This window comes from Primulina huaijiensis, chromosome 9 (assembly GCF_012295235.1).
Source record: "Primulina huaijiensis isolate GDHJ02 chromosome 9, ASM1229523v2, whole genome shotgun sequence".
Classification (NCBI taxonomy): Eukaryota; Viridiplantae; Streptophyta; class Magnoliopsida; order Lamiales; family Gesneriaceae; genus Primulina; species Primulina huaijiensis.
In genome coordinates this window covers 3932742-3938741 of record NC_133314.1, presented here as the reverse complement: position 1 = coordinate 3938741, position 6000 = coordinate 3932742, and positions in this window count along the sequence as shown.

The following is a 6000-nucleotide window of genomic DNA, read 5'->3' as shown; positions in this document are numbered from 1 at the left end:
AGCGTCTTTTTGGAGGAGAGGGTGGATCGAAAACCCTGATGATAGGTGGATTATCAACGTCCAGGGCATTCCCAGACTCACCAGGTGCAATAATCTCCAGGGGTTCCGGCGTAAGAGCAGCAGGGATGATTTGTAAGTTGGAACCTGTGGGTGTTGCATCGGATGTTGCCGGAGAAGGGGCAACATCCTTTGTGTGACCCATTTCACTGCGGATATCGTGAGGATCAAAACCCTTTCCTGCCATTGTTTAGATTGTGAGAAAAATTTGCCCAAAACGAAGAATAGAAGAGGAATTTGCGAGCAAGAAAATTCGAGAAACAATTAGGCAAGTAATGACAATTTAGGCTATGTAAATCAAACAGATAAGCATAAGCCTACAGTGCAACGGTAACATGCCATATCAGTAATTGACTCAGTCCAACGGTAAAAAGACTACGGGATTTAACCGTTGCTATCTTCAAAAATTATCTCGACAATTATGTGCAATTACTTTTCAAAATAAGTCCAGAAATAAAACCCATATCGAATTTAGCTCCATTTAACATTAAAGAGCACATGATTTCGATTTCCTGTAAAAATTGGATTTGAATAGAATTTTTTTTTTCTCATACGAATATCCTTATGACATGACAAAATTCACAATTTAATGTTTATGCATGACTTATGGATGCCTAATAACAGAATGTAACATAAATAGAAACATGAGAACAAATATGAGATATGTGTACAGATGAGGTGTTGTCACAAATGTTGGCAACATCTTCTGACCACACCTACAATTCCAGAAAAAATTTTCATTTTTGCTTCACACTAACTTATAACCTTTCTGAACATAGAAGTGGCAGCTCCCACACTAGAAGAACAGTCTTCAATGGACTCTTCTAGGTAGCTTTTTCCATTTTCTTCTATTTCTGTGTTAACATTTAGAAGGGGTAGCTCCCGCACTAAGTGTCTAGCCTTCATTGGGCTACTTTAGGCAGCTTTTTCCATCTTTCCTTCTAACCACAGACCAAAAGATTTTAAGGCACAATTTTTCAGATTCTTCTAGGATTACTTGTCACATTGATTAAGGTCAAATGATCACTCTTCTTTTGTGACTAAATTCATATGTAAAGGTGTGAAGTTTTAAGAGATAACTCAAAATTGTAAGTGCGTCAGAAAATTATGCTACACAGTTTCAACATACCATATCACAGTATGAATGTAATGCAGTATGTCTAGGTCCTAAAAATGCAAATACATGGTAGATGTTGTCGGAGATGTTGTAACATCTGAGACAACATCCAAGAATGATTACATTGCACACATGCTGAGAGATTTCATAAGGTTGGAGAATCTCTCAAAGTCTAATGCTTTAGTGAATATGTCTGCCAGTTGGTTATTTGTATCAACAAACTCCATTCGTATCAATCTTTTTTCTACAAGATCTCGAATAAAATGATGTCTTATGTCAATGTGCTTTGTTCGAGAGTGTTGTACTGGATTTTTTGAAATGTTAATCGCACTTGAGTTGTCACAGTACATAACCAAAGGTTCACTCTTTAATCCATAATCTTCTATAATTTGATTCATCCACAAAAGTTGAGTGCAACCACTTCCAGCTGCCACATATTCAGATTCAGCGGTTGAAAGTGACACACAGTTCTGTTTTCTATTATGCCATGAGATCAAATTATTTCCTAGATAAAAACATCCTCCAGAAGTACTCTTTCTATCGTCTAAATCCCCAGCCCAATCAGCATCTGAGAACCCTACTAGATTAGAGTTGGTTTCGCGTGTATACCATAATCCTAATTCAATGGTTCCGGCTATGTATCGTAAGATACGTTTTACGGCTTTTAAGTGAGAAATCTTAGGATTAGATTGATATCTAGCACACAGACAAACACTAAACATTAAGTCAGGTCGGCTAGCAGTCAAGTACAAGAGACTTCCTATGATGCTGCGATATAGGGTGTTGTCAACATTTTCGGCAGCATCGTCTTTGGATAATTTTTCATTTGAGCCCATAGGTGTCTTCATGTGCTTGGTGTTCGCATTAGCAAATTTCTTTATCAGATTTTTGGCGTGCTTACTTTGGCACAAAAAGATGCCATCATGTAATTGTTTAATTTGCAAACCAAGAAAGTAACTCAACTCACCAACCATGCTCATTTCAAAGGTAGAAGACATACACTCAACAAAATCATTAGCATGCTTTTGAGACGAAGAACCAAAGATTATATCATCAACATAGATTTGACAAATAAGGATCTCACCTTTGGATTTTTGAATAAACAGAGTCTTATCTACCTCACCTCTTTTGAAACCGATTTCGAGTAGGTATTCAGTCAGTCTGCCATACCAAGCACGAGGTGCTTGCTTCAAGCCATAGAGAGCCTTTTTCAACTTGTACACATGATCAAGATTATGCGGATCCTCGAATCCTTTAGGCTGTCTAACATATACTTCTTCACACAAGATACCATTCAAAAATGCACTTTTAACATCCATTTGAAACAATTTGATTTTCATAAAGCATGCAATGGCTAGCAAAAGTCGGATTGACTCAATGCGGGCAACAGGTGCAAAGGTCTCATCAAAATCAACCCCTTCAACCTGAGTGTATCCTTGAGCAACCAACCTTGCTTTGTTTCGAATGATGTTCCCTGACTCATCAGTTTTATTTTTAAAAATCCATTTTGTACCAATTATATTGCCATGATCAGGGGGTGGAACTAAAGTCCAAACATCATTTCGAACAAACTCTTCAAGCTCATCATGCATAGCATTGATCCAGAACTCATCTTTTAGTGCATCATCGACATTTTTAGGTTCAAGTTGAGATACAAAGCATGAAAATCTAACCTTTGAGTAGATGGTACTCATGCACACTAGTCCAACCATTTTTCGATAGTCAACTTTGTCTTTCTTTCGGGTTCGAACTTCTTCATGCATCCCTCCAATGATTTGAGATGCTGGATGATTCTTTTGGATTTTGCTTGGAATACACGATCCATCATCCACTGCCTCATCATCGCTGTGAGCATCTTCTTGCGATTTGGTGACTTCAGTGTCACATGTTGTGCCAGATGTTGCAACATCTGGGGCAACATCTGCATTTTTCAGTATGATTGGAATTTCCAATAGGTCTTCCACATCATCTTCAGCAGTTTTCTTCTTGAGATCTGCACAATCATCAAAAACAACATTAATAGATTCCACAATAGTCCTAGTTCTTAAGTTAAGCATACGATAAGCACGACTATCAGTGGCATATCCCAAAAATAAACACTTATCACTCTTTGAATCAAACTTAGCAAGTTGATCCCTGTCATTCAAAATGTAACACACACAACCAAAAACATGAAAATATTTAAGATTAGGATTCTTTCCCATGATTATTTCATAAGAAGTCATGGTTGAACCACTTCTTAAATACACCCTATGTGAAATATGACAAGCCGTATTTAGGGCCTCTGCCCAAAAACGCTTTGAAATACTCTTCGAAGCTAGCATCACCCTTGCCATTTCTTGCAACGTCCTGTTTTTTCGTTCGGCAATGCCATTTTGCTGTGGGGTTTTTGGTGCTGAAAATTCATGTGAAATTCCTTTCCTGTCACAAAAAGATGAGAATGAAGAGTTTTCAAATTCTTTACCATGATCAGTCCTGATCCTTCTCACCTTCGGGTTGTGGAAGTTGGTGATTCTTATGATCAAAGTTTTGAATACATTGAAAGTATCGGATTTCTCTCTAATAAATCTAACCCATGAAAAACGTGAGAAATCATCAACACACACAAAGGAATATTTCTTACCTCCGAGGCTTTCAACTTCCATAGGACCCATAAGGTCCATATGTAGTAACTCCAGACAGCGTGTTGTTCCAGATGTTGGCAACACTGGATGCGACATGCGAATCTGTTTACCTTTTTGACAATCTCCACACACATATGGTATACCAGATGAAAGATTAGGCATACCTCGTACAGCATCGTACTTACTCAAATTTTTCAAGGTTTTGAAGTTTGCATGACCGAGTTTTTGATGCCAAAGGTCGAGTTCAGTAATTTGTGCATGTTTGCATGAACGTTCTTCACCTATTTGATAGCAATTATCCGAAGACCTTGTACCTGTCATTATGCACATGTTAGTTTCATCAAAAACTTCACAAGTATGTTTATCGAACTTCACATGCAAATTATCATCACACAATTGGCTTATGCTTATCAATTTTGAATTTAATCCTTCAACATGAAGCACATTGTGGAGTTTTGGTAGTCCTTCAACATTCAAGGTTCCCTTTCCAACAATTTTTCCTTTAGCTCCCCCTCCATAGGTTACTCTACCACATTTTTTTTCAACATAATCGATAAGCTATTCTCGTGATCCCGTCATGTGGCGTGAGCTTCCACTATCAAAATACCAATAACCTGCAGTGTTAGTTTTTAAAGAAGTATAGACAACTTTACAGCGAGTCTTTACCTTTGGTACCCAAATTTGTCTTACTGTAGGTCGATGGTGGGAGGTGTTTCGGAAAATGTTGGACAACATTCGGGGCAACATCCGACTCGACTTTCGATTCATGCAGTCATCCCTGAGTTTAAGACAGTAGGGCCTGATATGTCCAGGCTTAAAACAGTAATGACATACATACCTGTGTTTTCTTTTCTTAGGAACGGGTGCAGCATGTTGTCTTTTCGGAGGATCACTTTTGATTGAGGGCGTGGGTTGAGGCTGTGTTGAGGTATCAGCTTTTCCTTTCACAAAAACAGTTGAATTTGAGGATTCACCAATTTCGAACACACTGTCTTTGAAACCTAAGCCTTTCTTGTCATCTCTTCCCATCAAAAGTATGGAATCAAGCTTGGATGTGCTTGAATTGAATTCGGACAAAGTCTCAGTTGCCTTTTGAAGTTCGTCCTTGGTTTTACCTAGTTCCAAATCCTTTTTGCTCAGGATTACTTCAAGTTTGGCAACCACGGCTTTTAGATCGATGTTCTCCTTCATGAGACTTGAGTTCAACTTGTTTCTTTTAGTCCAATCTTCAAACAACTCTTCATAGAGTTTTTGTATACTCTCAAGAGTGATATCTTCATCATCAACTTCCAATTCATCATCTACATTCGAATTTTCAGAAGCTGTAGATTGTAAACAGACTGATTTTTCGCAGATGTTGCGGACAGGTGTGGCAACACCTAGGGCAACACCTGAAGGGTTCACTTGCAGCCAGTGTTTTTCTGTCAATAATGCAGTCAAGGAGGTTTGATTATCGTCATCAGCGTATTTCTCATCCACATCAGATTCTTCATCGCTTAGGGAAACATTGTAGCCTTTATTTTTCCGCAATCTGTTGGCACATTCATTGGCATAGTGACCAAACCCCTTACACTCTCTACACTGCACTGAATCATACTTCTTTGAGTCAAATTTCTCTCTGCCTTCATTCCTCGGTTGAGATTGTTGTTTGCCAGGAAGTCTTTGTGGTCTTTCAGGTGTAGGAAGACTTGGAAATTTTGAGGGTTGTGCATCCTTCTTCTTATCTCTAATTCTTTTCAAATAATCCCCGAATTTTATTGTGATAAAGGAGATAGAGTCCTCACAAAGGTCTGATTCATTGACTTCTTGGGATATTTGAATTAGGTCATTGTAGGTGTTGTTTGAAGCTTGGAATGCAATTGTTTTCCCTTTATCCTTCTTCTGCATGTCTAAGTTCATCTCAAAAGTCCGAAGTGAACTGATAAGATCTTCCAAAGCCATAGGATCTCCAAGACTGAACGCCACATTAGCAATTTCTCGTAGGCGACGATCATATTCCAATATGTTCTCAGATTCTTCCATCCTTATTATTTCGAATTTGGAAGAAAGCATTCTCAATCTGGTTCGTCGCACACTTTCGGCACCTTCACAGTGTCTTTGGAGGGTATCCCATGCGCTTTTAGCAGAAGTACAGTTTGTGATTAAACTGAACATGTTTGTGTCAACTGACGTAAATATAGCATTCAAGGCCTTTGAGTTATA